Raw genomic sequence first — 12,537 nt, 5'->3', positions numbered from 1 at the left:
TCTCTTTTTAAAAAAGAAAATAATTTTATTATATAATTAGCCGACTATGAATATGGATACTTAATGAAGGCCAACAAAGAAAAATATTAATGAAAAGAAATTAACGATACAAGCGAAATGAATATAGTCTACAAGGGAGGTTACATACGAATATTTAAGTTATGGAAGATGAATTCGTATTGAATTCGTTTCATATTCATTTGTTAAAATGAACTTAACCAATCTTCCTGAGTATATACATAATAAACAACTAATTAACACCAGGGGCGGACCCATGTGGTATTAAGTGGGTTCAACTGAACTCGCTTCATAAAAAAAAATATTGTGTATATGTATAAGGCTAAAGCTGCATAATTATGTATAAAAATTTATATTTTAACCCACTTGATAAAATCTTTGTTCTTGCAAAAGTGGTGAAGCGGGTTCATAATATCTGTTTGTATAAATTGCAACAAGCGTTACAAAAGAAAAAAAAAGCCATAGTGATAGCACCATAGCTAGGTATAACTGTCTTTGCAATCAAAGTAATTATTTTCCTTGTATGTATTTTGTAGTTTTCTTTATTTTACTTTATAGTTTATTTTCTTTACATAAATTTAATAGAAATTATATTGAAGTTTATTTTACATTTTTACTCCAGAAGGTAATTTAAGTTCTCCCTTTCATAAAATTTGATAGGACTTGCACAGTTGCAAGTATATTTGTTTGAAATTACTAGTCATTTGTTGGTTTAATTTAATTTAGTTTATGTTGGAATTTTTCCGTTCTTTTTTTTTTTTTTGGTTTGTGTGTGTATAAGCTCTCTTTCTTTGATTATTTGTGTTAATTTAATTTAATTTGTACTCTTTTCTTATTGTCTTCTTTTGCAAATAATAACTTGTTACCTAATAAATGCTAAAAAAATTTATAAGGCAAAATACCTTAAACCACCCCTAAACTTGGCTTAGATTATTAGTATCCTTTCCGAATTATGCCCAGTCTTAAATACCCCCCTCAACTTGGTCTTTTGAGAGTCGTTACCCCTTAGACGCTGATGTGGCAAAAAGTGTGAGTGCACTCACCTGCCACGTGGATTGTTCTGTCTATTTTGGCATTTTTTTACCTTTTAAGAATATTACTTTTTAGTTAATTTTTTCGAATACAATTTATAATAACACTTGGATAGAACTACATTATTTAGGCTAAATATTTTTATTTGGCAAATAATAATAAAGTTTTAGTTAATCTTTTTATGAATTTGACCTGAAAATAAAGATTTATACAATTAAAATAAATAGTTAAAGCATCTAAAAAGTTATAAAAAATACATAGTTTGAAAAAAATGCCACATAGACTGAAAAATTCACGTGGCATGCGATTGCACCCACATTTTTTGCCACATCAGCGTTTAGAGGGGTAATGGCCCTCAAAAGGCCAAGTTGAGGGGGGTAATTAAGACCGGACATAGTGCGGGGAGGATACTAATAATCTGACCCAAGTTTAGGGGTGGTTTAAGGTATTTTGCCTTTTTATAATAAATCAAATTTCTTTGAGTTAATAAATTCTAAAATTGGTCAAAATTTTTTCGGTTAAAGTTTAATAAATTAGCTAAAGTTAGATTTTTTAAATTAAAATAAGCAAAAATTTATTTAAAATATAGAGCACCGATTTTAAAAGGACTTTATTACGAGATCATATTGTGAGCAATAAAGACAAAAAATTTACTCCTCGTACCTTATGCCGCTTATATTAGTTATGGACTTCTACGATTGAATCCGCTTGCACAAAATTCTGGGTTCGCCACCGATTAACACAAAGGGTATCACCTAAAATACTTGAAACTAAAATTTTCTAATCATGCAGCATAATGAATGTTAATGGGGTTAGCAATTCTGATCCAAAAGCAATCACATAATGGAAATAGAAAGGTCATTTCACACTTACTTCTACTGACTTGCAATTCAGTGGCAGAGCCACTCATTAGCACGGGGAGTCAATTGACATTCCTAATTCGTCGAAAAATCACATTGCGTAAATAGGTTTAGTTTTTAATTATTATGTATACTATATATTATATGTTTGCTCCCTTTGATTTCTTTGCACACTTTATTATTTATATTTTGACTCCTTTTAGTAAAAGTTCTAGCTCTGCCGTTGTTGCAATTAACATATATAGTCTAAAGAACTGACTCACACTCACTATTGAATACTTGACACTTGCTTTCATCTGGTACATGAAACTACATGCAAACATCATTTTCCCTTGCTATTCGACAGTTAATTATGCCTCCAAGCCTCAAGATTGTCTGGCTAATTGTCATCTTTACTAGTTTACTAACTTTATAAGACTTAAAAGTTAGTTTTTGCAAGTCTTCCCTTGGGGCTTTAAAGGGTCAGAAGTTGCAACAACTCCAGTCAACACCCCATTGATCGATACAATAATTCCAGTTTGAGCCAATAATCTTCAGTTTTTGCTCACATTTCATCAGCATCGGCAGAAACAGAAATGTCTTGTTCCAACATCAAGCTCTTGCGTCCAATTATTAGTTTCCTGTTTTGGACAACTACTGAAAAATTGGTCTACGGTAACGCATGGAAAACTGTTCCCATAGACAGTTAAACCGTTGCCATAGAGGTATTGGAACGGTTTATAGCCCGTTCCATCAGTCTGCGTGCCAATAGAGCTATAGAAACGGTTCTTGCAACGGTTTGCGTCGCTGTTGTTGTAGACACATCTATTCAACGGTTTTTCCTTTCTGTGTTGGAATGATTTGGAACAATTATTCTCTCCAATTGGAACGGTTTAAAACCGTTACTATATTGTGTATGCAACGGTTCTTAACCGCTACCATATTATCTAATGCAACACTTACGTAAGCTATTGTTACTGTCATGTATGGATATACCAACGGTTTCTTTAAGCTATCGTAACGGTTTTATTTATATTGCTACAGTTTATAATAAACTATGACAATAAAGAAAAAGGTATGGCAACGGTTTTAACTATCTATCAGAATGGTTTATCGGTCATTTAGGAATGTTTATGTTGTCTAATGGAACGTTATTTGTGTCCTATTGCAATGGTTCTGGTAGGCTCTTGTAACAGTTTAGTTAAAACAAAACTATAGCCCCTGTTATAAATAAATATTTATATATTTAATAAATTATAATAATATTAAAATTTAAATAAATCACAAAATTAATCTATTAACAATATAAATTATCGATCAAGTTGTGACGACCCGGCCGGTCGTCTTAAGAATTTATGCCCCGATCCCCCATTAACTTTTTTTTCCAAGTTTATTTCTGCTATTTTAATTTGCTGGGATGTTCGGTTTTGAGTTTCGGAGAGTTTTGGGACACTTAGTCCCTAAATGAGAGCTTAAGTGTTGGAAAGTTGACCGTAGTTGGAATAGTGTAAAGACGGCCTCGGAATGGAAATTCGATGGTTCCGTTAGCTCCGTTGGGTGATTTTGGGCTTAGAGGCGTGTTCGGATTGTATTTTGGAGGTTCGTAGCTAATTTAGGCTTGAAATGCCAAAAGTTGAATTTTTGAAGTTTCCGGTTCGATAGTTAGATTTTGATCCAAGGGTCGGAATAGAATTCTGAAAATTGAAGTAGCTCCGTAGTGTTTAATGTGACGTGTGTGCAAAATTTTAGGTTATTCGGACGAGGTTTGATAGACTTTTTGATCGAAAGCGTATTTTTAGAGTTTTTGGAATTCTTAGGCTTGAATCCGATGAAAAATAGGTGTTTTGATGTTGTTTTGAGCATTCCGAAGGTTGGAGCAAGTTTGAATGAAGTTATGGGATATGGTGATAGGTTTGGTTGAGGTCCCGGGGGCCTCGGATATGTTTCGGATGCTCAACGGACCATTTTTGTACTTGGAAAAGCATCAGATTTTTGCTGGTATATGTTGCAGACTTTTCTTCATCGCGATCGCGTGGGGAGGATCGCGATCGCGAAAACTTAGATGAGGCAGAAGGAATTTTGCCCTTCGCGTTCACATGAAGAGGAATGCGAACGCGTAGCTATGGAAAATTCCGAATCGCGAACGCGTGGGCTAGGCCGCGTTCGCATAGAAGGAATAAGGCAACAGTGGTTTGTTAATTGTTTCTCTACGTGGTCGCGTGGAGTCAGCCGCGATCGCATAGGTTGAGGGAGATAAAGCATCGCGTTCGCGTAGAGTAAATCTGAGGTGCGTGATTTTTGTTCTTCGCGATCGCGTCTGGACTTCTGCGATCGCGATTAAGGGAAAAGCTGGGCAGAATATAAAAATTTCAAATCAAGGGTTTAGCCATTTTTGAGAAAACTTAAGCTTGGAAGCTCAGATTTGAGCGAGATTTTGAGGGATTTTCAGAGATATAGATTGGGTAACAATTCTTAACTCCTTTTTGCTTGTAACTCACTAATCTAAACATGAATTCTTCATTTAATTTCAAATTGGAGATGAAAATTGGGGAAAAATTGGAAGAAAGTTCTTAGACCTAGAATTCGACTTTTGATTGAGAATTTGAACTTGGATTTGGATAATTTTGGTATGCATGAACTCGTGAGAGCATGAGAATTCTAAAAAAAACAAATTTTATCCGATTCTGAGACGTGGGCCTGAGGGGCATTTTGGTCATTATACCTTATTTCGCGTATTAGCTTAGAATTTCTTTTTAGAATCAGTTAGTTGAAGTGTTATTTACATTATGAAATTGAATTGAATAGATTCAGGCCATTTGGAGTCGAGTACTCGTGGCAAGAGCGTGGTTTCAGATTGATTATTGAGTTGGTTCGAGGTAAGTGGCTTGCCTAACCTTGTGTGGGGGACCTTTCCCCTTAGGATTTGGTATATTTGATAATTGAAATGCCTTGTACGTGAGGTGACGAGTGCGTACTTGTGCTAATTATTAGAAATCCGATTTCATTAAGTAATTACTGGTATGTTTCCTTTCCTGTTTTTATTACTCGCACTATTAAGCCTGTTGTTAGCTTAGGAAAGCATGTCTAAGTGATTTAATTGCTTTATTTGCTCAAATTGCCTTACCTGAATTCTGTGCAGCATGCTAGGCTAGAATTACTTGTTGCCTTAATATGAAATTTGCCATTTCTGAATATTTTCCTATTGCTGTTATGTATTTACATTGGGACTACAGATGTGGGATTCCGGTAGATCCCCCTTCTCTGTTTATTTGGGACTGCGGATGTGGGATTCCGATAGATCCCCCTTGTCTATTTATTTGGGACTACGGATGTGGAATTCCGGTAGATCCCCTGCACAATTATATGGAACTATGGGAATGCACTCGGTAGATTCCCCTAGTACTGGGTATTCACATTTGGGACTACGAAATGGGATTCCGGTAGATCCCCCGAACTTTGAGTTAGACTACGGGACGAGATCCCAGGAGATCCATTGGATATGTATATATGGGACTACAGGATGGTATCCTGGGAGATCCCCGATTGTTATTTTGGTGCTAAGTCGCATTTCTTTCCGTGTTTTGCCTTGTCTCTGTAATAGTTGTTGTTGCCCCTTTTTATATCCTGTGTTACTTTCACTGCTGTATTTATTTATACTGTTTTGTTCTACACTGTCAAACTTTATACTTTATTTAACCTCAGTAGGGCCTTGACCTTCCTCGTCACTACTCGACCGTGGTTAGGCTTGGCACTTACTGAGTACCACTATGGTGTACTCATGCCCCTTCTGCCCATGTTTTTTATGTGCAGATCCAGGTACCGTGACTCAGTCCTACCATCCGTGAGGCGAGACGACTGCTCTAGAGACTTCGAGGTACATCTGCCGCGTCCGCAGACCGAGGAGTCCCTTTCTATTCTAGCTTTTAAACAATTGCCCCTCTGTATTTCTTTCCCTTGTTATATATTCTGGAGTTAGACATTGTAGATATCCAAAGGCTTATGGTTCCGTGAGTTTCTGGGTTTTGGGATAGTGTGCTTGATTCTTAGAATGTTGTGTTGTATATGCCAATCGGCATTTTAACTATTGTTTTCATTCGGTTATTTTGGCTTTCGATTATTTCTTCCACAAGTTTCATTTATGTTCCGCATTTGTTAGGCTTACCTAGTCATAGAGACTAGGTGCCGTCATGACAGTTCATGGAGGGCGAACTGGGGTCGTGACAAGTTGGTATCAGAGCACTAGGTTCATAGAAGTCATGGATCACAAGCTAGTTTATTAGAGTCTCGCTGATCGGTAGGAGACGTCTATACTTGTCCACGAGAGGTTATGTAACTGTTAGGAAAAATTTCACTTCATTTGATTTCCTTGTCGTGCGATGTTTTGGACATCACAATTCTAAACTTCTGTCTTCTACTCTCTCACAGATGGTGAGGACACGCACTACCCGATATGATCAGGCGCCCGCGCCCCCTACTACAACCGTCAGAGGCCGGGGCCGGGGCCGGGGTAGACGCCGAGGACGCGCACGTGGTACAGCTAGAGCACCTGCGCGAGGTACCACCAGCAGTTCCAGCCAGAGTCCAGGCACCTGACACGCCTACTACTACTGCTACTACTCCAGTTCTTCAGGAGACTCTAGCATAGTTCATGAGCATGTACACCACTCTGGCTCAGGCAGGGTTGCTTCCCCCTACTGCAGCTATATCTCAGGCAGGGGGAGGAGCACAGACTCTCGCCGCCTGGACTCTTGAGCAACGAGTGCATGTTGAGCAGGTCCCTGAGATTATTCTTGTATCGCCTGCAGTGCCATTTCAGCTCGAGGGTAGGGCAGCGGCTTCCGAGGAAGAGCAACTGAGGTTTGAGAGGTACAAGCCTCTTGCATTCAGCGGTCTAGCATCGGAGGATGCTCTGGTATTTCTAGATGAGAGTTACTGCATTCTCCATACCATGGGTATATCAGGATCAAACGGGGTTTCCTTCACTACCTTCCAGCTTCGAGGAGCCGCCTATGAGTGGTGGCGCACCTATAAGTTAGACATTCCGAATGAGGTTGCTTCACTGACTTGGACTCAGTTTTCAGATCTGTTCTTGAGAGAGTATGTTCCTTAGAGCCTCAGGAATGCATGGCACGCAGAGTTTGAGCATTTGCGCCAAGGTACTATGACTGTCTCAGAGTATGTTGTCTGTTACACTAGTTTGGCATGGCTCCTTGAGAGAGTATGTTCCTTATTGAGAGAGTATGTTCCTTATTCCCAGGATCATGTCTAGCATGGCTCATGAGTTGGAGATGGATATTTCTTATCAGCAGGTGGTGAGCATTGCTAGGAGGATTGAGGGTATGCATGCTAGGAAGAGAGAGGAGAGGGAGGCCAAGAGGTCTCGAAAGTCAGGCCATTTCTCTGGTGCACGTGCCCTAGTAGCAGGTCGTCATGGTAGGGGTTATATGAGCCACCTTATTCATTCGGCTCTTCCAGCAACTAGTGGTATTCCAGTTCCTCCTAGGCCTCAGGAGCCTTATTGTGCACCACCGGTATCTAGCGCGCCTCCTGCACGGGGTGCTTTCAGAGGCCAGTCTAGCAGACCTGGCCCGAGCCAGTCACAACCACCACGTCTTCCCAGAGCTTGTTTTGAGTGTGGTGACACACTTCATATGGTGAGGGATTGCCCCAGGTTTGGGAGGGGTTCACATTCACAGACTTGTTAGCCATAGCGTGCCCCTCAGAGTTCTCAGGCTATGGTTACAGCTCCAGTTGCTACCCCACCTGCTCAACCAACTAGAGGTGGAGGTCGGGGAGGTAGAGGTCTCCCTAGAGGGGGAGGCCAGTCCATATACTATGTCCTCTTGCCCGTACCGAGGTTGTTGTCTCTGATTTTGTCATCACAGGTATTATACTAGTTTGTCACAGAGATGCATCGGTTCTATTCGATCCAGGCTCCACTTATTCTTATGTGTCTTCTTATTTTGCTCCGCATTTGGGTGTATCTAGGGATTCTTTGAGTTCCCCTATTTATGTTTCTACTCCTGTAGGAGATTATCTTGTTGTGGACCGCATTTATCGGTCGTGTTTGGTTGCTCTTAGTGGTTTTGAGACCATAGCTGATTTATTGTTTCTCAGCATGGTATATTTTGATATTATCTTGGGCATGGACTGGTTGTCGCCCCATTATGCTATTCTTGATTGTCACGCCAAAACCGTGATGCTAGCTATGCCAGGTGTACCACGTGTTTAGTGGAGGGGTACTTTAGATCACACTCCCAGTAGAGTTATTTCTTTTTTTAAAGCTCAGCATATGGTTGAGAAGGGGTATGACACGTATTTAGCTTATGTGAGAGATGTCAGTATTGATACCCCTTCAGTTGATTCAATTCCAATAATATGGGATTTTCCCAATGTGTTTCCAACTGACCTTCCAGGCATGCCGCCTGATAGAGATATTGATTTTGGCATTGATCTGTTGCTGGGCACTCAGCCCATTTCTATTCCTCCATATCGTATGGCTCCTCCTAAGTTGAAGGATCAGGTATAGGAATTACTTGATAAGGGTTTTATTCGACCCAATGTATCACCTTGAGGTGCTCCTATCTTGTTTGTGAAGAAAAATGATGGTTCTATGCGTATGTGTATTGATTATCGCCAGTTGAACAAGTTTACAGTAAAGAACCATTATCATTTGCCTCGTATTGATGATTTGTTTGACCAGCTTTAGGGCACACGAGTGTTTTCTAACATTGATTTGTGCTCAGGTTACTATCAGTTGAACATTCGGGAGCCAGATATCCCGAAGACTTCTTTCAGGACTCGGTATGGTCATTACGAGTTCCTTGTTATGTCATTTGGGTTGACCAATGCCCCAGCATCCTTTATGCATTTGATGCACAGTGTGTTCCGGCCGTATATTGACTCGTTCGTCATTGTCTTTATTGATGATATTCTGGTGTATTCTTGGAGTTGGGAAGATCATGAGCAGCACCTGAAGACTGTGCTTCAAACTCTAAGAGAGAAGAAGTTTTATGCTAAGTTCTCGAAATGTGAGTTTTGGTTGGATTCAGTGGCATTCTTAGGCCACGCGGTATCGAGTGGGGGTATATAGGTGGATCCGAAGAAGATAGAGGCCATGCAGAGTTGGCTTAGACCATCCTCAGCTACAGAGATCCGAAATTTTCTTGGCTTGGCGGGTTACTACCGTCGTTTTGTGGAAGAGTTTTCATCGATTGTAGCCCCTATGACCAGGTTGACCCAGAAGGGTGCTCCGTTTCAGTGGACGGAGGAGTGTGAGGCAAGATTTCAGAAGCTTAAGATAGCTTTGACTACAACCCCAATTTTGATATTGCCTATAGGTTCGGGGTCTTATACGGTCTATTGTGATGCCTCGAGAATTGGTCTCGGAGCGGTGTTGATGCAGGACAGTAGGGTGATTGCCTACACGTCCAGACAGTTGAAGATACATGAGAAGAACTACTCTATTCACGACCTTGAGTTAACTGTCACTGTTCACGCCCTGAAGATTTTGCGACATTATTTATACGGGGTTACCTGTGAGATTTATACTGACCATCGGAGCTTGCACCACCTGTTCAAGAAAAAGGATCTAAATTTGTGCTAGAGGAGGTGGTTAGAGTTGCTAAAGTACTATGATATCACTATTTTGTATCACCCGGGCAAGGCCAATGTGGTGGCCGATGCTTTGAGTCGCCGGGCAGAGAGTTTGGGGAGTTTGGCTTATTAACCAGTATCGGAGAGGCCTATGTCGATGGATATTCAGGCCTTAGCCAGCCAGTTTGCGAGATTGGACCTTTCAGAGCCCAGTCGAGTTCTAGCTTGCGTGGTTTCTCGGTCTTCCTTATTTGATCGTATTAGAGAGCGACGGTATGATGACCCTCATTTGCTTGTCCTCAAGGACAAGGATCAACACGGTGATGCCAGAGATGTGACTATTGGTGATGATGGGGTATTGAGGATGCAGGGTCGAATTTGTATAACCAATGTTGATGGGCTTCGAGAGTTAATTCTAGAGGAGGCCCATAGTTCGCGGTATTCCATCCATCCGGGTGCCGCAAAGATGTATCAGGATTTGAGGCAGCACTACTGGTGGAGGCGGATGAAGAAAGATATAGTTGGATTTGTAGCTCGGTGCCTTAACTGTCACCAGGTGAAGTATGAACACCAGAGACTAGGTGGGTTGCTTCAGTAGATAGAGATTCCGGAGTGGAAGTGGGAGCGGATCACCATGGATTTTGTAGATGGGCTCCCACGAACTTTGAGGAAGTTTGATCCTATTTGGGTGATTGCGGATCAGCTGACCAAGTCCGCTCATTTCATTCCTGTGTGTACTACTTATTCTTTGGGCCGGTTGTGTCACAATCCGGATTTCCCACCCTCGGGAGTCGTGATGGAGCCTACTCGTGAAAGCTAGGCAAGCCGCATAATATAGAATCACTAACCCTTTTATTTATCCCTTTTAACAATTTAAGTTAACAATGAAGTAACAGTAAAATATTAACGATAAATAGATACAAGCGGAAGACTTAATCTGATAAATTAACCATAAACATTATGACAATGCCAACATACATCTCTACCCGGAATCCGGTGTCATAATATTACGGACTGTGTATGTATACTACATACAAATGTCTGAAAATAAAGTAAAATCTGTCTCGGAAGCAAATGAAAACAGAATACACATAAAGATAGAAGAGAACGCCGAGCCTGCGGACGCCTGCAGGACTACCTCAGGATCTCTAACTGGACTGAAGGCAACCACCCAATGCTATTGTCCAAAAGTTGCCACTCCGGGATCTACACATAGTGCAAAGTGTAGTATCAGCACAGCCGATCTCATGTGCTGGTAAGTGCCTGGCCTAACCCCGGCGAAGTAGTGACGAGGCTAGGACCAGACTACCAAATAAACCTGTGCAGTTATATAATATGCAGCGGAAAAATAAAACAGGAATAACAAGTAGAGATGGGAGGGGGTACATGTTATGGGGGAATATCAGTACCAACAGTAAATTAAGAGAAAAGTATAAGAACAATTTAGAATTTACAACAAAACAATAAGGAACCCGTAACCAATCTATAAACACTTCGTATTATCACTTGTTGCGCGCGCGGAACCCGATATCAATACATAATAACTCTGTTGCGGCGTGCAACCCGATCCATATCATTTATCACTGTTGCAGCATGCAACCCGATCCAATTATATTATTGTTGCGGCGTGCAATCCGATCCAAATATAATATTGTTGCGGCGTGCAACCCGATCCAAATATAATATTATTGTGGCGTGCAACCCGATCCTAATATAATATTATTGCGGCATGCAACCTGATCCAAATATAATATTGTTGCAGCGTGCAACCCGATCCACATATATAGTTCAACACCAATCACAACAAGAGTCCCGTTAAGGGATCAATAAAGAAACAACACTATCCCGGCAAGAGGATCGACAATATAAGTAAATACGTCCCGGCAAGGAAAAATTAGCTATAACCCAACTTGTTCCAACATCTAACTACCTCAACTAGCACCAATACTCAATTATAAGTAATTTCCACGAGGATAATCATAATCCTTATTCAACTCAGAGAATCCACAACTTAGGCATTCGTAGTATTTATTCAGAACACAATAATTTCAATTTATGACTCACGATCATGCTTGACACCAACGTATAGATACTCGTCACCATGCCTATACATCATACTCAACAAGTAACATGTAGCAAATAGGACTTAACTTCTAATCCCTCAAGCTAAGGTTAGACCAAACACTTACCTCGATGCCACGAACACAATTCAAGCCTCTACTATCGCTTTACCTCTTGACTCCACCACTAATTCGCTCTCATCTAGCCACAAGTTACTTAATTACATCAATAAATGCTAAATGAATCGATTCTAATGCATGAAAAAAAGTTTTCTAAAGTTTAACCCAAAAAGTCAAAAATCGCCCCCGGGCCCATATGGTCAAAACCCGAGGTTCGAACCAAAACCCGATCACCCATTCCCCCACGAACTCAAATATATAATTTGTTTTGAAATCGAACCTCAAATCGAGGTCCAAATCCCCATTTTTTGAAAAACCTAGGTTCTACCCAAAACACCCAATTTCTCCCATGAAAATCATTGATTTTGAGTTGAAATCATGTGAAAAGATGTTAATGATTGAAGAAAATGAGTTAAAATTGACTTATAATCGATTTGGAAGAAGAGTTGTCTTTGAAAAATCGCCCAAGAGTGTCTTGGTTTTGAAAGAGTGAAAAATGAAAGATTTTCGTCTAAGTTATAAAATTGCAGGTTGCAGATGTCGCATTTGCGACCAGGGTTCGCAATTGCGAACCCTGACTTCTGCTGAGTTCGCATTTGCGAGTTGGGAATTGCGAACAAATTGTCGCATTTGTGACTACTGGCTAATGCTGGGGGGGATTGCATTTGCGATTGAATCCTCACAATTGAGAGGTAGGCTGGCCTGGGATACATTTCGCATTTATGACATGGCCCTCACATTTTTGCGAAGCATGCAGGCCTGGACTGAAACAACTGAAGACCTACAACTCTCCATGTCCAAAATCTACCCTGTGGCCTATCCAAAACTCACCCGAGCCCTCGGGGCTTCAAACCAAATATGCACACCAACCT

Source organism: Nicotiana sylvestris, chromosome 8 (assembly GCF_000393655.2).
Source record: "Nicotiana sylvestris chromosome 8, ASM39365v2, whole genome shotgun sequence".
Lineage (NCBI taxonomy): Eukaryota > Viridiplantae > Streptophyta > Magnoliopsida > Solanales > Solanaceae > Nicotiana > Nicotiana sylvestris.
This window is presented reverse-complemented; position numbering follows the sequence as displayed.